The sequence below is a fragment of the Somniosus microcephalus genome, chromosome 8, assembly GCF_052327205.1.
Source record: "Somniosus microcephalus isolate GS21.2 chromosome 8, FLI_Smic_1.0, whole genome shotgun sequence".
Classification (NCBI taxonomy): Eukaryota; Metazoa; Chordata; class Chondrichthyes; order Squaliformes; family Somniosidae; genus Somniosus; species Somniosus microcephalus.
The window spans coordinates 142,347,013-142,370,667 of NC_140994.1; the positions used below are offsets into that span (position 1 = coordinate 142,347,013).

A 23,655-nucleotide genomic window follows, 5' to 3' on the forward strand; every position below is an offset into this window, starting at 1 on the left:
TCCTCTGGGTCCCAGCCGCCCGTCACTCTTTCCCACGCGCCTCTCTTCCCTCACGCCCCTCTCTCTCCCTCGCCCGTCTCTCCCCTGCTTACTCTCTCTCCCTCTCTCTCCTCTCCCTCGCCTCTCCCTCCTCTCTCCTCTCCTCTCCCTTCCGCTCCCGCTCGCTCTCTCTCCCCCTTCCTCCCCCTCTCCTCTCCATCCCTGCCTCCCCTTCTCCCCCCGTCCTCTCCCTCTCTCCCCCCCGTCCTCTCCCCCATCCTCTCCCCCCGTCCTCTCCCCACCCCTCTCCTCACCCTCCCTCCCTCCCTCCTCACCCTCCCTCTCCTCACCCTCCCCCCTCCTCCTCTCCCTCCCCTCTCTCTCCTCTCCCTCCCCGTCTCTCCCCCCTCTCCTCACCCTCCCCCCCTCTCCTCACCCTCCCCCCCTCTCCTCACCCTCCCCCCCTTCTCCTCTCCCTCCCCCCTCCTCCTCTCCCTCCCCCCCTCTCTCCTCTCCCTCCCCCCTCTCTCCTCTCCCTCCCCCCCTCTCCTCTCCCTCCCCGTCTCTCCCCCCCTCTCTCCTCTCCCTCCCCGTCCCTCCCCCTCTCTCCTCTCCCTCCCCGTCTCTCCCCCCTCTCTCCTCTCCCTCCCCGTCTCTCCCTGCTTTACTCTGTCTCCCTCTCTCTCCCTCCTCTCCCTCCCCTCTCCTTCCCTCCATCCCTGCCTCCCCTTCTCCCCCCCGTCCTCTCCCCCCGTCCTCTCCCCACCCCTCCTCACCCTTCCTCCCTCTCCTCACCCTCCCCCCCTCTCTCTCCCCCCTCTCTCCTCTCCCCCCCTCTCTCTCCCCCCCGCCTCTCCTCTCCCTCCCCGTCTCTCCCTGCTTTACTCTCTCTCCCTCTCTGTCCTCTCCCTCCTCCTTCATATAGCGCGTGAGGCCCAGCCGGACTCACCTTAGCTTTCTCCCTCCCTCTCTGCGGATCAGCACCTCAGGGCCGGCCGATGCGCGGGCTAGCGCGTTGAGTCCCGGCCGGACTCACCTTAGCTGCGGTCCGGGCCGACATTGACGCGTGCGCGCTGACTCCCGCCCTCCCGAGCTGGTTTCAAGACGGCCGGCGGGCCCGGTTGCCGGGGTAACCCTTCCCGCTCTCCAAGCCCCGCCCGAGGTCCGCACTCCCGAGAGCCCCGCCCCCCCACCCGAGCCGAGCGGGGAACAGAGAGAGACGCCGCGTCCTGTTTATGTCCCGTGACCCTCGTGGCTGACGCCGTTGCCCCGGGTAACGTGACGACGGGGGGGGGGGTGGCGGGGGGAGCTTAGCAGAAGCCGTGGGACAATTACCTAGCTCGGGCGTGGCTGGGCAGGAAAGGCCCAGGCTTTGAGGCCTAGGTTATGAGGCCTTACAAAAACGGGGAAAGGTAGGAAAAAGATTCTTCAGGTTTACAAATGAATTAAGTTTTTTTAAAAACAATTTAATAAAAGCAATTTTTTTTTGCTGGAAATGTAAGTTTGAAAGAAAAACGCAGAAAGCGGGAAAAAGAATGGAATCAAGATGGCGGCCACTCGCCTCGGTTCAGAACGATACGGCCCGCCCACACACGCACCGATTGGTCGACCGTCAGGTCACCGAAACGTAGGATTGGTCAATCGTCTCGTCACTCGACCGTAGGAGGGCCTGGCCGCACGCGCCAGGAACCCGCCGTACGATTGGTCGACCTCGATGTCACTCTATCGCTAATGAGATGCTAATGAGCGGAATGTTGAAAGTTTTTTGGACACCGCGGGCGCAATTTTTGTCCGGCCGAAACGTAAATACGCCTATGACCGTCCGTAATCGTAAGCTTTCTTTTGACGTGACGCGCGTGTAGGTACGCTCTATAACTTTCGAACGTATAGAGAACGGACAGACAGACAGACAGACAGACAGACAGAAAGACAGACAGAAGAGGTCTTTTATATATATATAGATAGATAGATAGATAAGATAAGAACATAAGAAACAGGAGCAGGAGTAGGCCATTCAGCCCCTTGAGCCTGCTCCGCCCTTCAATAATATCATGGCTTATCTGATCTTGGCCTCAACTCCACTTTTCTTCCTGTTCCCCATAGCCCTTGACTCCCCTGTAGTTCAAAAATCTATCTATCTCAGCCTTGAATATATTCAATGACTCAGCTTCCACAGCTCTGGGGTAGAGAATTCCAAAAATTCATGACCCTCTGAGAGAAGAAATTCCTCCTCACCTCCATCTTAAATGGCCGACCACTTACTCTGAAATGATGTCCCCTAGTTTTAGATTCCCCCACGAGGGGAAACATCCTCTCCGCATCGACCCTGTCAAGCCCCCTCAGAATCTTACATGTTTCAATGCGATCACCTCTCATTCTTCTAAACGTTAATGAGTATAGGCCCACCCTGCTCAACCTTTCCTCACAAGACAACCCCTTCATCCCAGGAATCAACCTAGTGAACCTTCTCTGAACTGCCTCTAATGCAAGTATATCCCTCATTAAATAAGGAGACCAAAACTGTACACCGTACTCTAGGTGTGGTCTCACCAATGCCCTGTACAGTTGTAACAGAACTTCCCTACTTTTATGCTCCATTCCCTTTGCAATAAAGGCCAACATTCCATTTGCCTTCCTAATTACTTGCTGTACCTGCATGCTGACTTTTTGTGTTTCATGTATGAGGGCACCCAAATCCCTTTGTACCGCAGCATTCTGTAGTCTCTCTCCATTTAAATAATATTTTGCTTTTCTATTCTTCCTACCAAAGTGGATACCCTCATATTTTCCCACATTATACTCCATCTGCCAAATTTTTGCCCACTCACTTAACCTACCTATAACCCTTTGCAGACTCTTTGGCCTAGAAATTCAGTATAGCCACGTTTGGGGCGCTACAGCATGGCACTTGCTAACTTTTGCACCCGGCGCAACTTAGCGCCACCTTCGCCGATATTCAGTTGCATCGCCCCAAGAGGTTGCTGCTGCGCTAAAGCAGGCGATGCATGACTATCATTAGGCGCTAAGCTGGCGATCCGGGGCGCAAACACCGAAGGCGGGCGCAGCGCAGGTGCGGCGAGTTGCTCATTGAGGGCAGACAGTCAGGCGCCGGTCAGCACTTAAAGGGGGAGGGTGGAATTGTGTGGCTGCCACGCCCTGCACACTGCAGCCCTAAGGCAAGGCCTGAACACTGCTTCTGGAACTGCTCCACACCCAGGAGAATGGAGAAGGCCAGGGAGAGAGCGCAGCGCTTCGGCAAAGGTGACCTGAGGCTGCTGGTTGGCGCAGTGGACCGCAGGTGCCATATCCTCTTCCTTGAGGGTGGCAGGAGGCCGCTGCCCGCCGAATATCGGAAAGCATGGAGGGAGGTGGCAAACAGGGTCACGTCTAACAGCGTGGTTGGCAGGACACCAACCCAATGCCGGAAAAAATTCAACGACCTCACTCGGGTTGTCAGGGTGAGTACCCTTTCCAGTATCCTCCTCATCCCTGCATGTGCACCTCACTTTATGGCCAAAGGGGCCTGAAAGCCCTAATGGCCAGCCCTCAGCCAGCAGCTATGGGACTGTCATGAAAAGCACTTGCACATTCAGGACTTTAGACACTGTCAGGGCTATTCGACCATGGGAGGCAGTGCAGGCGAGATCAGGGTTTGACACTGTCAGGGCTATTCAACCATGGGAGGCAGTGCGGGCAAGATCAGGGCTTGGCACTGTACTTAGAGGCCGTCCTTTCTCTTGCAGGGCAAGCTGGCGCATAACAGAAGACAGCAGCGACAGACCGGGGGAGGCCGTCCTGACCTGAAACAGCTGAGCGACCTCGAGCAGCGAGTGGAGCGGATCATGGCAGGCCGGCTGAGTGGCCCCGTCGCCACTGGAGATGCTGACCCTGTTCTGGGCACCAATGGTAAGGTCATCACCTTTTTGACCTCTCTCTTTCCACTTGCGCCTCACACCAGCATCCGTTGCCACTATCGAACCAATGCAGTGCACAGCAGCACTCATGCCTCCCTCGCTGCCGCCCTGTCCTCACTCTAAAGCAACTCTTGTGCCTCCCTGCTTTCAGATGGTGACTCGCCAGGTGAGGAGGTGGCCCCTCAAGCTGGCACTGTGTCCGTGTCAGACATAGAGGAGGAGGAAGAGGAAGCCGGCTTATCAGGGACATCCTCAGCCAAGGCAGCCCATGGCCATGATGGTGACACGTCTTCCCTGGAGGGGAGGAGGGGGGAAGGGTCAGAGGAGAGTGAAGCTCCGGGGACCAGCGGGCTGCAGCAACGCGGGAGGAGTGGGGAAGCTCGGCGGCCTTCTCCCCGGAGGGTGAGTGCGGCCTCCAGTCCTGCTATGGTGAGCGCAGAGAAGGTGAGGCTCCTAGCGGAAATGGGTGCCCAGGCTGAGCGCAGGCACACTGAGCTCATGGCTGCAGTGGCAAGGATGCCTGATTCCATAGAGTCACTGGCAAGGAGTGTGCAGGAATTCAGGGCAGCACAGGCCAGGGTCTGCAACAATTCAGTGCAGTACAGGCCAGGAGTCTGCAGGACATTGCGGCAGCACAGGCTAGGAGTCAGCAGGACTTCGCTGCATCACAGGCGGCTTCTAGCCAAGTGCTCAGTCGTGCCGTGCATTCACTGGCTGGTGTCATGCAGACACAGACCAGGGCCACATGGGCACTAATTGCTGCCACCCTCGCTGGATCGGTCAGGCATCACCGGGGCACTCGCCGCGCCGCAGCAGCCCAGCAGTCTGTGCTTCAGCAGATTGCTGCGCATGCTGCAGTGCTGGTCCGTGCGAGTGCCAATGTATCAGCCGACCAGGGAGTGCCTGTGATCTGTCAGGTTGGCAGCATTCCTGCAGCCAACACTGTCACTCCTCCATTGCAGCTGCCACCAGCCATTGGACAGACTGATGCCGCCCAAGCAGAGTTGGAGCAGTCAGCAGCCGGCCCCTCCAGGCCCAGAGCTGGTCCAGGCCGACCCCCAAGGGCATCTGACCCTCAGCAGCCTTCCCCCAGCCTTGCTGCAGCCACTGGGGTCCCATTGAGGAGGAGCTGCAGGGCAGGTAGGGGCCAGTCACGGAAGCGAGACGGATCACCCTCGTAGGGGAAAAAGTATAAGGTGTGGCCAAATGTTTTGTTTTTATTTATAAAGGCCGAGACTGCTGTATTTGTTTTAGATATAAAGGCCGAGACTGGTATATTTCTTTTATATATAAAGGCCGAGACTGGTATATTTCTTTTATATTTAAAGGCCGAGACTGGTATATTTGTTTTATATTTAAAGGCCGAGACTGGTATATTTGTTTTATATTTAAAGGCCGAGACTGGTATATTTGTTTTATATTTAAAGGCAGAGACTGCTTTATCTGTTTTATTTATAAAGGCCGAGACTGGTGTATTTGTGTTTTTGGGGGGGGGGTTTCTCTCCATTAGTTTGTCATGTGGGAAGGGCACAGAGGTATCACGGTAAAAAATGTTCTTAAATCGCACTGTCCATGTTTTCTTTTGGAAGTCCTGGTTGCCCTGCTTGGCTGAGGGCTTGTGGAGTGGCTACATTCATCTTCTGCCATTGGCACAAGCCATTCCCTGAGAGGGGGCCTAGAACCGAGTTGCAATAAGCCGCCGACGGGCGGACCTTGCACATTTTGCCTCCCTCCCGTGCTGGTCCTCCTCCTCCTCTGGTGGTCCTCCAATGTCTGCTGGCAGTGGCTGAGTCCTGCGGATAGCCAGGTTGTGCAGCATGCAGCACACGACAATGAAATGGGAGACTCACTCAGGCGAGTACTGTAGGGCTCCCCCGGAACGATCCAGACAGCGGAACCATTGCTTCAGCACGCCAATTATTTGCTCAATGATGTTCCTGGTTGCTTGATAGCTGTCATTGTATCGCTCTTCAGCAGGGCTGCTGGGCGCACGGAGCGGAGTCATCAGCCAGGTGCACAAAGGATAGCCTTTGTCCCCGAGAAGCCATCCTCGTGGGTGAGGCTGGGTCTTGAACATGTCTGCCACAGAAGTCTGGCGCAGGATGAAGGCATCGTGGCTGCTGCCTGGAAAGCGGGCATTGACAGCTAGGATGAGCTGCCTGTGGTCACACACCAACTGCACGTTGAGCGAATGGTAGCCCTTCCGGTTGCGGTAATCCTCAGCATTCTGTAGAGGTGCCCGCAAAGCCACATGCGTGCAGTCAATGGCGCCCTGCACCATGGGGAAGCCCGCTAATACTGCAAAGCCCATTGCACGCTCTTGCTGCTTGTCCACGGTCATGGGGAAGGAGATGAACTGACGTCTCCTTCTGAAAAGGGCATTGGTCACCTGGCGGATGCAGCAATGTACCGCAAACTGGGAGATATTGGAAATGTCCCCAGTAGTGGATTGGAAGGAGCCGGTGGCATAGAAGTTGAGAGCCACCGTCACCTTCACTGCCACCGACAGAGACGTCCTGCTCCTCAGCTGTGGCTGCAGATCTCCGCGAAGCAGGTGGCAGATCTCAGTGACCACCGCCCTTCTGAATCGCAGCCTCCGAACACACTTGAATGCAATGCAGAAGCCCAACGTTTCCACCCATTGCAGCCCCCATTATATGTTTCCAATCAATGCTATGACACTGAAGTTAAAGACAAGTGCAAAGCTGTGGCCTGAAGCCACAAGTACCTGTGCGAGTGTTGAGCCAAACCAGAAAGCTCTCTACCTTTGTCTCTCTCCAAATATCCGCCTCTCACAAAGAAGGAGTGGAGCAAAATGGCTGCCATTTATACTGCAGGAGGAGTCCCCTTTAATTAGCGCCCCCGCGCCCCGCAGCGCCTGGGAACCATTCCCCTCTACCAGTCGCGGGGGGCACCAGGCGCACAATAGGCCGGCGTCACTGAATTTCCGGTTCGGGACGCACAAAGGGCGTTGCACCATGAAATGACGTCAGGATCTGCGCGCGCAGCTGAGCACGCGCAAAGGTTTTGCGCTGCCGCTAAATCTTAACTGAATTTTGTGAGAGGCGCCCGGGCGCTAGCCACTTAGCGCCCCACTTCTCCTCCTCCTAAGGCGCTAGCGGCTGGCGCAAACAACTGAATTTCTAGGCCTTTGTGTTCTCCTCACAACTTGCTTTCCCACCTATCTTTGTATTGTCAGCAAATTTGGCTTCAGTACACTCGGTCCCTTCATCCAAGTCATTAATATAGATTGTAAATAGTTGAGGCCCCAGCACTGATCCCTGTGGGACCTCATAGTTACAGTTTGCCAACCTGAAAATGACCCACTTATCCCGACTCTGTTTTCTGTTAGGCAATCCTCTATCCATGATAATATATTACCCCCAACACCATGAGCTCTTATCTTGTGCAGTTTAAAATGCTTTGAGACATCCTGAGGCCATGAAAGGCACTATATAAATGCAAGTCTTTTGTTTATACAATTGAACTCAGTACTTTTGCATTAGGAATGGGAAAATGAGCCAGGCACCCCCTTTTAATCCAGTAAGTTAAGTTGGAATTACATGTGCTGTGGACAGAGAGTCAACAGGACCAGCCTTGCCCATGATGCCGCACACCATGAAGGCTCACCATGAGTAATGGCAACTTAGGTGGGGTAAAGGAGAGCATCAGCACCTGTGAAACCACAGACCAGCAAGAAGTCACTGCCTTTAAGGAAGGAGGGAGGAGAGAGAAAATTGGTGGAGGAGGAAAAAAGTCATTAATTGTTTTAAGGAGACTGTTAACAGCCTTTTGTTAATGCATGATGATGTCATACAGTTATCTCTATTAGTGATAACAATTCCCAAGACTGTTTCAATCTCCATAAATTATCTAGGAAGTCAATGTGTTTTTTTTTAGTTGTGTTAATACTATTCAATTTATAATATAAATTCACCAGTGCATTGTTTTGTGAAAATCTGCCATTTAATTGACCCCGTGCACCATTACCTCAAAATCCACACATAAAAGCTATGATGCATACAATATATTGCAGAAGAGCACCGTTACAGTCCAGACTCTCTCCCAACACTCATAAGTTGTGTTCACAACAAAAGATCATTTTCCATAAACAAACCCACATATCTCACAAACTGAAATTTGCAGACTTAGAAATGACATGAAAGAGATAGCATGCTACTGGACTAGCAATTGCCATTTTCTACAGTATTATGCACTGGAGACTACATGGACTGCCCATCACATTCTCCTGTCCATTCCAAAATGCAGAAGATATCAGACTGCCAGACCACATCATTCAGGCTAAATCTAATTATGAATTTAGGTACAAAATGAGATACTTATACAGAAGCAGAAAACGAACAGCAAGAACCTAATAGTAGACAACCTGACTTACACAAAACTTAATCTGTTCCAAAAACAATAAGGAGGCCAATATCTTTGTAGTTCTTTACAGAATCTTTTAACTGAATCTCTGGCGACTTCCACTAAAATAAGTAGGAAACAGAAAATCCTGCTCCTGTTATAGTCCTGTTTCTTTTTCAAGTGGAGGTAGGCTTCTTTGAAGAAACAAAAGATTCTTTCTCAATAGTAACCTAACCCTAATAATAGTTACTGCACAAGTAGATAAGATGAGAACAGTCGGCTTTCGGCTGTCTGTTGAGTTATTTTTGGAATTTCCGATATGATTGTGCAAGTTCACATATAAGGAGCATATTTCCAAATTCTGCTCTGTTGGAGAACCTCGCCTGCCAGGTGCACATATTTAAAATTTGGGTGTAGGCATGATATTCCAAACATAATTTTCCATGATGGTCAGAAAATCACCTGTACTGCGTGCCTGAACTTGCGATATGCACTGTTACAGCGTGAGGGAGCACAACCTCAGAGAATTGCCCCTTTATTAATATTTCAAAGACTTGCAGGAGAGACCAAACTAATTTGACCTGATTAGATTGTGAGTTTGGGCAGCAACACCACCCATGGCTGATTCCTCCTCCACATCCCCCCCGCCCCCAGCCCACCACCCTCCGCCCCACCATGAAAATAGTTGTCTCTAGGTAGCTTCGTGTATTGTTTTTTCTCCCATGATATCAGGACAAAAGAACTGAGGTGTCAGCTGTGGCTCAGTGGTAGCACACTTGCCTCTAGGTCAGAAGGTTATGGATTCAAGCCCCACTCCAGGACTTGAGCACATAATCTAGACGGGCACTTCAGTGTAGTACTGAGGGACTACTGCATTGTCATAAACACCATCTTTTGGATGAGGCATTAAACCAAGGCTCATCTGCTCTCTCAGATAGATGTTAAAGATCCCATGGCACTATTTAAAGAAGAGCAGGGGAATTCTTCCAGTGTTTTAGCAAACATTAATCCCTCACCCAGCATCACTAAAAGACAGATTATCTGGTCATTTATATTATTTGGCCACACGTTCCAATCTTTCTTGCTCCCTCCACCGTAGATCCTAGAGGGCAAGGTCGACTGCCAGTACAGCCCCCATTAATGTAACCAAGTGTAGCACTTTGATATGTTGTGAGAATAAATGTAACTAATTGTTAGTAGCCACAACACTCCTGATATTAAACAACCTTTAATATGACTGAATTAAACTGTTGCACAATGTCAAACTGACAAGCAGTGAAACAGCACTAACCTGACAGTTGCAACTCATTACTCATGGTCCCTTTAAGTAGCGCTCCTGGAGCTGGCATCCACCTGCTTGACGCCTCCTCTGCCTGTTGCTGTCATGACGAGGCACTAAGGCAGGGGGCAATATTATTGCTATTTGTGGAAATTGACTACAACATTTCCCTGCAACTTCCTCTCAACAGGAAGCCTTACCCTCCGAGGGTATTCTGAGAGTACTTCTCCAACCTCCAATTAAGCGAGGAGCAGTGTATTAGAAGGCTCTGCTTCAGCAAAGAGTTGGCCACAGAACTCTGCCACCTCCTGCAACCAGACCTCGAGCCTCAGATCAGGGCGACCACAGCTATCTCAGTGGCAGATAAGGTCACCATCGCCCTCAATTTCTTCGCCAGTGGATCCTTCAAGTCTGCAACAGGAGATATAGCTAAAATCTCGCAGTTTGCCATCCATCGCTGCATCCAGGAGGTCACAGAGGCTCTCTACAGTAGGAGAAGGGACTACATTTCCTTCCCCGTCACCAGAGAGAAGCAGGATGAACATGCATATGGCTTTGCCAGGATAGCAGGATTCCCCATGGTGCAGGGCGCAATTGACTGCACCCACATGGCTTTGCGGGCGCTGTATAACAATCCTGAGATCTTCCGTAACTGCAAAGGCTACCACTCACTTACAGTGCAGTTGCTGTGCAACCACAGAGAGTGAATCCTCAATGTGAATGCCCGCTATCCTGGCAGCAGCCATGATGCCTTCATCCTATGCCAGCACTCTTCCAGCCACCACATCAAGCTCGCGGCCAGCTGGTCGGAGGCAAGGGCTATCCACTCTCCACCTGGCTCATGACTCCCCTCCGCAACCCCAACAATCCTGCTCAGCACTCATATTATGAGAGCCATGCCGCCACCAGGAACATCATCGAGCAGACCATTGGGGTGCTCAAGCAACGGTTCCGCTGCCTTGACCGCTCGGAAGGAGCTCTCCAGTACTCGGCTGAGCAGGTGTTCCATTTTGTCATGCTCCACAAGTTGGCCATCATGAGGCCCCAGCCCTTGCCACCATGGATTGCGGGACCACCTCAGGAAGAGGATGAGGGAGAGGAGGAGGAGGAGGAGGAGGAAGATGAGAAGGAGGAGGAGGAGTAGGAGGAACAGGAGCGAGGGAGGAGACAGTCACTCAATTGGCCTTCCGGAAGGGCGGTCCGTGACCACCTCATCAGGCTGCGGTTCCAATAAATTAAACCCCAGATCCCCGTTGCTCACCACATCCCCATCATTCCATCCCTGTCACAGGCCATATCACAGCGCAAAGCTGAAATGAGAGACACCACAGAATAATCCAAACTGAATTAATAAATTTATCAATAATCAGTGAACACATATTTACAGCAACATTATTACCTATTCACCCTTGTGCAATCCCTTAGTGCCTCTCGTTACTGTGCCTTTGCCTACTCTAGTGTTCCTACGAAGTGTTGGCCCAGTGGCTGCAGCACGGCGGGTGGGAGGCTGCTGAGTGTCCGTGTGGGAGACTTCAGATGGCCTTGCAGGACGCCCTCCACCAGCTCTGGGCCTAGAAGGACCAGCTGTAGACTGCACCACCTCAGCATGGGCGACAGCAGTCTGGGCTGGCTGGATGACAGGCAGTGAGAAGGGCAATGGTGGAGTGCCAGTGGTGGGAACATGAGAGAGGACAGCAGCTTCCTGCTCCACTGACCCACTGCCACTCCTCCGGGGCAGCACCTCAGCATCCCTAGCAATCTGTTGCAGCACAGATTGCTGGCCTGCTGCGACACCGTGAAAGACCCGGTGGACGGTGGTAGACCCAGCAACGATGACAGCAGTCAGATCTTGCGTTGCATCAAGCTGAGACTGCATGAGAGCAGTCTGAGATTGAATGCCACCAAGCATAGACTGCATTACGGCACTAAGACGTTGCATCACTTCCGCCTGTGCTGCAATGGAAGCTGCCAGATTGCCCATCACATGCGGCATCAGGTCTGGGTCGCCACAGTCTCTCTGGGAGTCTACCATCCTTTGCAGACTGGAAATGATGGGCTCCATTGTGCGCGCAAGAGCCTTGTGCAGTGTTGGAGGTGGACTCCTCCACGCTCCTTACCATTGCCGAGAGGCTCTCGGGCACCCTTGCCATTGCATCTATCATCTCCATGTGCATGCCCATCACCCTTCTTCTAAAGGCCTCCCCATCAAAGTCCTTATCTGAGTCCTGTGCAGCAGAACTCACATGCGAACTCACCCTCTGAGGAGCTGGGCCTCGAGCTACCCTTTCCCCCTAGCCTTGCTGCAGCCCGCTCATCCCCGGTGCATCACCCTGTGCAGATACCACTAATATACTAGCCTCTAAAGAACGCGTAGTGCCAGTATCTGAGCTGGTGCCTGTGGGTGAGACATGCAGTGATGCGGTGTCTTCTTCCTCCTATTCTCCCCCCTCGCTCTCAATGGTACCCTCAGGGACAGGCTGCTCAGGTGTTTGCTGATTATCTGAAAGTATAAAGGCACAAGATTCAGGTTAAGGTGAGGGGAGGGGGCAGGATGGGAGAAAGGCAAGCATACAGCATGATTAGCTGGAAAGTGAAAAAGGCTTGTGGGGTGAGGGGCAAATGGGATGTGAGAAGAAGGAGTAAGGATGAACATACTGTTGTTGTCCCCAAGGGGGTCAACGTTGCCAGTGGCCACGGCGCCCACCACCTGGCGCCCAATAATGTGCAGTACTCGAGTCCTTAGCTCAAACAATGGTTGGGTGTCGGCTTGTCCCCCGCCTGTGCGCTCCTGCTCCCTCCTGTTGTGAGCCACCTTGGCCTGCAAGAGAAAAGAAAGTGTGTGAGTGAGTGTGGAGCAATGTGTTTCGGTGATCTGCATGTCATAGTTGAATAGCTGTCATTTGTGCAAGGTGTGAGTGTTGATAGATAGAGATTGTTGGTGGGTGAGTACTGGGCAGTGTGTGCAGACTGTGGTTCAGATGGTGGTATGTAGCATTTTTTGAAGCATTGACTCACCCTGACCACCCGAGTGAGGGCGCTGTGTCTGGCTCCTGGGGGCCGCAGTGCTGCCTGGGACATGCTGGGCTACCTCCTTCCACATGGTGCAGAAGACTTGCGGTGAGGGCCTCCTGCCACTTGCCGGGTAGAGCACCACCCTCTGTCTTTCCACTGTGAACACCAACGCCTCCAATGCATGGTCGCAGAATCTGCGGGCTCTCTCCCTTGGGAGTGGATCTGCCATCATTACGGCTGCTTGAGTCGTCCAGTTGCTTCTCCTTGACCTGCTGCTGCTGGCTGACACGGCTGCACAGCCAGCAATGATGAGAATGAGGTTCTGCAGCATTAATGAACCTCCCCTTAAGAACTGTAAAGAGCATGTGGCAATGGTGACTTGTGATTAGACTGCACCTGATATTGGTCAGTGCTTCAAGTGTACTCTTTTGAACAGTACTTTTAACAAATTTGACTGGAACTAATAAACTTTAAATGAAACTTAAACAAATCAAATTAAAATTGTGTTGGCCGGGTTGATGATGCACTCCAGTCCTCGCGGCGCCCACCGGTCGCGGAAATACACAAGCGTGCCGGCGGACACCGCGTGCTCCATCTCCAGGGCGCACTTCAAGTGCAACGCAACTGAGCTAGGCCATTAGCGCTTAATTTAGCGTTCAAATCCTTTCTTTGTGCAATGAGACTGAATGTTGCATGCAGTCTGAAGCATTAGCGCCTGCCGCTAATTTTTCAAAAGTTACCGCCTATTCCTGGGCTATAATGAATTTCTTCCCCAGTGTTTAAATTTAAGTTCTTTCTCTATGGAGCAAATTTAAATGTCAGTTGAGCTTCGGCAGGGCCCCTGCACCCGTGACCCCAGCCAATTTCACTGGGTTGGAGCCGGTTGAATATGTTTTGGGATATTTTTGGTGATATTTCTATTGCCGCTGGATTGCTTGCCTCTAGCTGGTGGGTGGAAAAGGCCATACACAGGGTGGCTGCCTGGCTAGTGCAATCAATAACAATAGTGCTCTGGCCTCTATTGGGTTGACATCCACTGGGGTACTTGCGTTCGATGGGAGTGGAGTGGTGACCCCCTCCATCACATCTTGTCCCCCTGGTCATGCTAATGACCTGACCACACAAAAAGGCATCTTTGTTACGGAAAAACCCAGAGCACAATATGCTGGATGTAAAAAGCAGTGGAAGGAACGGGTTGTCTCATGTGCCTTTAGGCACGGAAGAGAGAGAATATGGCCCAGGTGTGTCAGGTGGAGCAAAGGTTGCTGTCAACACCTGACTCCCCCTCCCTCCCCCCACCCCACCCCGATCAACTCCGAGAGCTTTTCTCCTGAGAATTTCCAATAACAACCACCAGCTTAACAAAATTGCTTCATTGAGCTTAACAGCCAGACAACATTCTGCTCATAAACCCCTCCTGCGAGGCTTGCAAGCAATGTAATTAAGCAGAGTCTGCCTTATTCCCACTGGGGTAATTCTCACTGTAGCAGCTCTAACATCAGGACTCAGAATACAAATGTTGGAACCTTCCATAAGAAAATAGCAGAGGTTCTCTAATAAAACCCTGAATCTGTATTTATTGATTATTCTTTAAACACTTTACACCGGTCCTTTGTTTCATAGAACCAGAGCATATGGCCAGGCCCATTTACTGATTTTCTCAGCCAGTTTTCACTCCTCTCTTAAAGGATTTGATTGCTTGTTAGGGCATGTTCCGCAGGCACTGGACACTCTCAGTGTCTTGCTCAAGTGGCGATTCTTGCTGTTTGTGTGACGTTGCTGGTGCAGAATGGCTGCTGTACATTAAGATGTCTCAGTGTGATACAATGTTATATAAATGCAAGTATTATTAATTTATTATTAGCTGTACTTATGAACCAAATTACAAGATCATAAGAACACATACCAATTGAAGCAGTGGCGAATATGAAAAACTAATATTATTAAAAAAATGTTTGTGGCAATGAGGATCAATAATAATGTAGTTGTTAAGGTTAGATTATGCAGCTATTTGCAATCTACTCGAAGAATGAAAGAACGCTATGGGAAATCCAGACCAGCTTTCTCTCCAAAGGAGCAAAGCTAAGTTAAAATTATATCACAGATCTGCAACAGATCCAATTAGTATACTTAGACTGAACTACCAGAGAAGGAGTGGCATCCAATCTTGGGTTGCAACTTGTAGATAAAGATGTCCCAACATTGTTGAATGCAGAAATGTGTCATAAATGAAACCTTCAGATGGTGCTGGTAGCTGATGCACCACGTTATTATGTATAATACTGTTAACAATAAGACATCTGATGAACCACTGACTTCCAAGAAAACTATCAACACGTTGGAATAGACTGAATGGAGATACAGGTAGTTGCATTGAATTAGTTTCAACAGAGGTTGTGACTCCAGTGAGTAAATCCATACAGCAGGTAACATAGAATCATAGAATGATGCAACACACAAGGAGGCCATTCGGCCCATCATGCCTGTGCCGGCTCTTTGAAAGAGCTATCCAATTAGTCCCACTCCCCTACTCTTTCCCCGTAGCCATGTAAATTTTCCCTTTTTAAGTATTGTGAGCTATGGGGGCGGTTTGAGGTGTGATGGACGGTATGTGGCCACCAGATGGAGACAAAGTCCCCCTCTTACTCCAATTCAGGTGAAGGCCACACCCACCTCCAACACACCTGAGGCAAATCTACCCATTAGTTCACTAGTTCAATAGGCAAACTAGTGCATCCCTTCAGGGCCAGCGCCAGGGAAATGGGGTCCTCAGAGAGGACCAGGCCAGAGCCTGAGGAGGTGATCCCAGGAGCGGCTGAGAAAGAACCAGTGGTAAAGTAACCCTGGCTTATTGTTTTTGGAGAAAGAACCAGTGGTAAAGTAACCCTGGCTTATGGTTTGGGATTTTGCCAGACGTGAAGCTTTTTCCCCATTTTCTAAAATTAAAACACAACTAATTGCTGTTTTTCATAGACCAATCTTGTGACTGTGCTTGTGTCCTCCGTTCCTGCTGCTTCAGGCATCAACACACCCTTCGGTCTAGGTGGTGGTTGATCGCATATGGTGGAGAATGCTGGCTTTAGCCCTCTGGTGGCTGGGAGGACAAAGCACACATTGTTGAAAACCCTTTGGTGGAGCGATGGAGGCCCTTTTGCAGCAGTTTATCAGGGCCAGTATGGCCAACATGAACAAATACAAAAAAATTCTTGAGGAACAGTGCCGTGGCAATGAACTGTTGAGGGAAAACCTACGGGAGCGGCTAAATGCCTCAGCTGAACAACCTCCCGCCAGCACCCGCCAACCCGATATTAGGTGAGCCTGTTGACATAGTGTCCGACGATGAAAAGGAACATGCAAAGAAAAAAGGCAAATTTAAAAAGAAAGAAAAGGGAACCGAGGGGTCTGCGGCTTCCCAAGAGGACAGCTCAGGTGATGAAGCAGAGAGCCCATCAAAGATGAAAAGGCCAAAGGGTATCCATGTCTTCAAAAAGCCTAGTTTTTCCAAGAAGAAAGAAAAAGACTTTAAGGTCAAAGAGAAGCCAAAGGAAGAAAAGTCCAAAGATATAACCACAGCAGATGTTGTTAAGCAGTGGAAAGAGAAGAAGCCTGCACCAGAGCAGGAAGCAGTTCCGGTGGATACTCCTTCTTCCCTCAGGCCAATCTTTGGTGTTCCATTAGCCGAGGCTGCTGAGAGGACTATGCTGTATGATGGGATCCAGCTGCCAGCAGTTTTTCGAGAGTGCATTGACTACATTGAGAGTTATGGCATGAAAAGTGAAGGCATTTATAGGGTATCAGGTGTGAAACCCGTATTGGATAGCTGGTCTCTGGATGCAATAGTAAGGATGAAAAACCTGGTGATGAATAAGTGTCTGAAATCCAGGACTGTTGAGAAGAAAGAGTGGCAAGCTTATTTAAGTGGATGTATAGCATGGTAGCACAGAATGGTTTCCTAAAGGTGGAGGTTGGAAACGTAGTGGAACTTAAAGATGAAACTGATAATCCAATTATCAGTATCAATGAACAGTTAATCTCAGCAGGATTGGCTGTTGAAATGGTGGAAGAACAAATAATTCCCACCTTGGAAAGCAATATATAGCATATGTGGGAAGAAATTGTACCTGTTGACTGCAGAATTGGCTGAGCATTGTAGAGCTCAGAGTTTGATGGAAAAATCAATATGTTTCAGTGGACATGTGGTGGAAACTCTCAGGGTATTCCAGATTTCTACATTGTGATGGTATTGAGCAATGTCCAGACGGATCTGATGAAATGGATTGTATCAAAGTAACAGACGCCTGTGGTTTCTGGTGTGATAATTCCCGAGATGGTGAAAGACTAAAGCAGGACGATGCGTGGGTTGAGAGCTATCTGCAATGGAGGCATCACAATCTGAGTGACACGTTGAAAATGTTCTGCAGTGCAAGTTTTCTCGGAGAAAGAGAAAAAACAAATTCTGGAAATAAATATAATGACAACTTCTTTGGACTGTACGGTACCTGCAAGAGGCCTTATCCAGATCCTGAGGATGAGACCCCTGATGAAATGATTCAGAGAGTGGTGTTTGAAGATTGGTTCCATAGAAGGCATCTTGGTGCCGTTCTGCCCGAGAATGTAGAGTATCAGGAAATGGTATGTCCGAGCTGTATGAAGAGATGCTCGTTTCTTTGGGCCTACGCAGCACATGTGGCAGTGAACAAGACAGCAGATGCTGGTAACTGTGGATCACTGACCAAAGTGGAGGATGGCATTGTTGATGTGTGCGCGATACAGGAAAATGGAGATTTGCATAGCCAGAAAACAAGGGCTTGTGCAATGAAATGCGAGGTTATGATGTGAAATTAATGTAATGATAAAGTGATATTAACGTGATGATGATGTGATATTAACGCGATGATGATGATGTGATATTAATGTGACGATGATGTGATATTAATGTGAAGATGACGTGATATTAACGTAATGTTGATGATGTGATATTAATGTACTGGTGCTGATGTGAGGCCCTTTGGTCTGCCTGCGCCCCTCCCCGGAGGTCGGAGCTGAGGGGGGGATATGTGAGCTATGGGGGTGGTTTGAGGTGTGATGGACGGTATGTGGCCACCAGATGGAGACAAAGTCCCCCTCTTACTCCAATTCAGGTGAAGGCCACACCCACCTCCAACACACCTGAGGCAAATCTACCCATTAGCTCACTAGTTCAAAAGGTAAACTAGTGCATCCCTTCAGGGCCAGTGCCAGGGAAATGGGGTCCTGAGAGAGGACAGTGCCAGTGCCAGTGCCAGTGCCAGTGCCTGAGGAGAAGGCCAGAGCCTGAGGAGGTGATCCCAGGACTGGCTGAGAAAGAACCAGTGGTAAAGTAACCCTGACTTATTGTTTTTGGAGAAAGAACCAGTGGTAAAGTAACCCTGGCTTATTGTTTTGGATTTTGCCAGACGTGACGCTTTTTCCCCGTTTTCTAAATAAAACACAGCTAATTGCTGTTTTTAATAGACCAATCTTGTGACTGTGCTTGTGTCCTCCATTCCCGCCGCTTCAGGCATCAACACACCCCTCGGTCTAGGTGGTGGTTGATCACAGTATATATCCACTTCTATTTTGAAAGTTACTATTGAATCTGCTTTCACCACCCTTTCAGGCAGTGCATTCCAGATCATAACAACTCACTATGCAAAAAAGCACCTCATACTGTTTGCCAATTATTTTAAATCTGTGTCCTCTGATTACTAACCCGCCTGCCAGTGGAAACAGTTTCTCCCCATCTACGCTATCAAAGCCCCTCAAAACCTATTACGATAGCAAAATACTGCAGATGTTGGAAATCCAAAATAACAACAGAAAATGCTGGAAAAACTCAGCAGGTCAGGCAACATCCGTGGAGAGAAAGTTTCTGTTCTTTCCAGTTTTGAAGAAGGGTTCAACCCGAAACGTCAACCCAAATTTCTCTCCACGGATGTTGCCTGACCTGCTGAGTTTTTCCAGCCTTTTCTGTTGTTATTTCACTCAAAGCCGATATTGTTTTCTCTAAGGAAAATGATCCAAGCTTCTCTAATCTCTCCACAGAACTGAATTACCTCATCCCTGGTACCATTCTCATACATCTCCTCTGCACCCTCGCCAAGGCCTGTGTATTCTTTTAATTATGGGCAACACTGGCTGGTTACAATTTATGACCCATTCCTAGTTGCTCTGAGGGCACTAAGAGTCAACCACACAGTTTGGAACTGGAGTCATGCATAGATCAGACCAGGTATGGGTAGCAGGCTCCCTCCCCTGAAGGACATTAGTGAGCCAACTGAGTTACTATTTTTTTTACAACAATTCAACTTTCATAAGCATTTTTTCTGGTGCTAACCCACAGTTTACCAGATGCATTGAATTTAATTTTATAATTTGCCATGGTGGGATTTGACCCCATGGTATATAGGTTACTAGTCTAGTACCATAACCATGAGGCTACTATACTCAGGGCGTCTATAATGACGGTATGATGACAGTTGTGAAGCCAAGCAAGCTATGTTGATCCTAAGGATGTAATTTGAGCAATTATGAGGTCTCACTATCCCCCACCAACAGTCAAAAGATATTGCCACAAAACTCAGCAAAGCTGAATTTTTCTCTACTAGATGCCAAAGATGGGTTCTGGCAAATTATTGGGTCAAAGTATTAAGTCTGTTGATGACCTTCAATGCGCTGAAAGGTTTGAAAGTGACTGTTCATGTCTTCTGGCATTGCATTGGATTCAAAGAAGTACTACAGGCAAATGCTTGAAACTCTGGAGAGTCTTGTAGGAGTAGAAGTCATTGTAGATAGTGTTCTAGTTTACAGCAAAAGGGCTGATAAGTTGCTACAGCAGAGCATAGTAAGAATCTCTGTACCCTGTTAGAGAGAGCATGTGAAAGAATCTGAGAATCATTTGAATTAAAAAGTTTGTTAGTTTTAAGGTGTGGTAGTCTGGATTCTCTGCTGCTAGCCGACTGCTGTAGCAGCTTTTAATTGGGTGGCTGGCAGCATAAAACGGGTAGGTGTACTTTCTCTGGAACTCCGCCCATTTTGCATCACTGCAAAGTTTCCTGGTTTGGGGCGGGGGGGGCGGAGGGATCGGTGAGCAGCAGTGTTGGAAGCATTCACCTCAAATACTCGGTTAATTTAATAGCATACGCATTTGGGAATGGGGACATTGTCCACCATAGTTCCTGATATTAAACCTTGCAGCACTTCAAGTCTAGGTTTGCTCGGGGATCATCTGTGCCAATAGCTGATTTAAAGGGCATGGCGAGTAATTTCATTCCTTAACATATGAATGTTAACCATTTTCACTTTTTTTCTGGTGGTACCTAAGTGCTCATGAATCTTTGTTAATTGTTGCACTCCCCCCAGCATTACTGGCACTAATGGGTTTCCCAATGAAAACCCCCCACCATCTGAAGTGTTTGGAAGAGAAGGAGAAACTAATGAGGGATGTCAGACAAGTCAGCCTACATGAGATATGTTCTGTGCCCACTCACTGGGACTCCCACATCCACAGCTGCAGACAGAGATGGTCAGACCTTCTTTTGGTAGACAATTAATGTATCGAGAGACTCCTCTTCCAAAGCAATCAGGGACAACACACCTGACGGCACCGCTAAAATGTGAGAATGGCTGTCTTAACTGCAATGTTGCACAATTCCTCAGAAGAACCTGAATCACAGTATGTCATGTTTTCACCGGCACTGCATGAAAGGAGATATGCCAGGATGATCAGCAGCCATTGTACCATGATTGGCTGCACTCACCATAGTTAGAGGCCCTGACAAAGCCATGCAGCATAGGGCTGACATATCCAGGGACAATAGTGGGCAGCTGGCCTGAAACTAGTTCCACCTCCTTGCAGATATATTGCAATCCTGACCTACGTGGCTGGTGCTGCAGAGTGGCACAGAGGGCAACCCTCCTCACAAGCACCTCAAACCATCACCTCCACTTCAATAGCCATCAAACCGGGCTTTTGCTGTTGGGTTGCTCCAAAACTTCCGTGCAAACTCATGCCTGCACCCTGGGTTTCCTTCCCTTCCATTTTTATCTGTCATTTCTTTGTCCTCTGCCCCTTCAGCTTTGGCAAAAGTTACTAATTGGTTGAGGTGTCTTCTTAAGCCTTTTCAAAAGCTTTTAGGAATTTTGTCCCCCTATTCTGATACTCTCCTTTAATTGCCCCTTCCATTAAAATTTCACTCATACACAACTTTCTGCTCCCACTACGAGTGTGCTCTCTGTATCTGTCTAAATCTGCACTTGAATCTATAGTAATGAGCTAACTTTGTAAAATTGGGTACAAACAGCAAACATCCATTTGAGTCTTTCTAAAATCTGCCAATAGCAATTTGGGTCTAAATTACACAAAAAGTGGAAAATCTAGACTCCTGTTTTTTTTTTGAAAGGGAGATTTAATGATCAATACTGTCTATTGTATTAACTGGTAATCATTATAGGAGGGATTTTCCACTTTTGCATTCCTGGTGTGTGTTGGGAGCGAATGCAGGGAAATTATGCACCTCTAGCCCATGATTTTTTGCCCATTCATTTTAAATTGTGGATTGGGGGTGTGCAATTTTTCGATATAAGCCCCTAGTGCACACCAGGAGCTCGGGAACATCTCTCCTAATGTTTTGAGATAGATGTGTTCTCTATTTGCTAGATTGGTCAGCAACAGTGGTTAAGTATGCAACCTGGTTTGAACGACACTGTGTCCAGTTTATGTGCATTTGTAAGAAGGTATCAACAGGAAGTTAACTTTGCTGAAAGAGATATTGAGTAATAAGGAACCCATGGAGTGAGCTGTGAATAATTTACATCAGCTCAGAAATTGCTGTTTGCATTATTAGCAGGCAAATGCTTAAAGTGACTATTCCCTTATTGTTATTTTAACAGATATCAATGCATTCATGGGTTAATGCCTCCATTAAACTTGCAGAGAAATGTTGGATAAATATGTCAAGCCTTTGTACATTAATATCCCACACAGTAATTACTAGATTATTACTAAGTCCATTAACCTCAGAAGAGTGCTTCCTACTGTACCAATATAATATTTTTGAGTCAGATTGCCAGCTATGGGTAGTTTTGTGCTGTGGGATTCTGCCCACTAGTAACTTGAGTTAAGGCTGCCCCAGACTCAGTTGACTGCTGCCAGAGAGAGAGGTTGAGATCTTGTTGGTGAAAGGTCAATCTTCTAACTAATGTGATACCCAGTCCCCTCGAACAGCTATTCATCTGTGCTTTTTTGATGTTTTTATATCAGATTCCGGGAGCCCAGCATCCATGAGCTGGCTCTTGATGGCTATGCTATTAAATCTGTTTCTTGTTGGCCAGAGGTAGACCCAGGTAAGGCAGCCTAGGAGTCCCCGTCTAGTCAACGGTAACCAGATTTAACAATATAAATGTTGGGAGCTAGGTCACAAATCACAGGCCTCTGGAATCTGACTTCACAGAACAATGCAAAAGGCTCTTAAGGACTGACTTAGAGTACTGCGCACAGTTCTGGTCTCCATGTTACAAAAACTATATAGAGGCACTGGAGAAGGTGCAACAAAGACCTATGAGGCCAATGCCAGAACTGAGGTTATAATTTGAACAAGCTGGTGCTCTTTTCTCCAGAAAAGAGAAGACTGAGGGGTGACCTGATAGAGGTCTTTAAGATTATGAAAGGGTTTGATAGGGTCGACATAGAGATGTTTCCACTTGTGGGACAGTCCAAAACTAGGGCTCATAAATATAAAGGCCTAGAAATTGAGTTGGCGCCGCGCCAGGGCTTTAGCGCCGGAAATTTAGCGCCGGCGCTAAGTCCCCCTGCGCGCGCCAAAAATTCAGTAGCGCTGCGCCCAGACGGCTGCCGGCGCTACTGGCGGGCGTGAGCGCCTCCCAATGGGCGCTGACTGCCGCATTGCGGCGCTAATCCGGCGCTGCGGGACCCGATGCGGTGCGGCAGGCTGGGGAAGTGCAGGCCTCCTCCTTCAGTTAAGGAGGAGCTGCCTGCACCCGCCCGCTGTCCGTTCAAATATTGAAAAAAATGAGCCCGGCACCTCGGACAAGTGCCGGGCTTGCAGGCCAGACGCATCTGTTCCGCGGGGGGGGGGTGGAGGAGTCCGGGGAGGGAGGTGCGGGCAGGCGGCCGGCGGGAAAGCGGCCGGCCGCCGCGCGACCTTAATGCGCTGGCGCTAACTCGGGGAAGACTCGGTTGAAAAAATCTTAGTTGCGGCTGCCACGGGCGAGGCGGCCGCAACTCAATTTCGGCGCTGGGGCCCGTCACCACGGCAACCGGGACGCTGCGCACACCGATGACGTCATCGGTGCCGGCGCAGCGCTACCGGTCTACCGCCGATTCTAGGGCCCCAGGGAATTTCTAAACTGGCCATAACTCCGGCGCTAGGCCCTCTAGCGCCTCAAATGCGGCGCTAAGGCTACTCAATTTCTAGGCCAAAGTATTCACTAATAAATCCAATAATGAATTCAGGAGAAACATCTTTAAACAGTGAGTGGTGAGAATGTGGAACTCGCTACCACATGGAGTAGTTGAGGCGAATGCATTTAAGGGGACGCTAGATAAGTACATGAGGGAGAAAGGAATAGAAGGTTATGCTGATAGAGTTAGATGAAGTAGGGTGGGAGGAGGCTTGTGGGGAGCATAAACAATGGCACAGGCCATTTGGGCTGAATGGCCTTTTTCTAAGCTGTTAATTCTATGCAATGACTTGAAAACTACAAAAAACTAACTCAGCATCAAGGAGTTAAGAGGCTTACAGTAAGACAGGATCCCCAGATGTGTGCCCATGTGTTTACATTTTTAAAACCATAAATAGGGCAACATGCAGAATATTCATTGTCTTTGGGCAAGCACAAAACTCCCTCCCCTAAAAAAAAATCTTTAGAACAAAAAGTGGCCCCGCTGCTCCCAACATTTAAATGCACAAGCCTGCACACTGACTGTTTCACCACTCTGGTCGCCCAGCCTCCAGGCTAATCCAGCAGCTGGGATCAAAACTCCTTCCTTTGTATTGTAACCTGTAAAACTGACCATAAACTTAGAAAAGAGACACCTTCTATGAAGAAAAAAAAATCTATAAAGTA

General features: G+C 49.2%; 1 protein-coding gene across 2 annotated transcripts in view; it reads right to left on the reverse strand.

Moving 5' to 3' along the window:
- shtn3 (shootin 3) overlaps positions 1-23,655 on the reverse strand; it is a 301,957-nt gene that overhangs the window by 277,109 nt on the left and 1,193 nt on the right. The window lies entirely within an intron of this gene.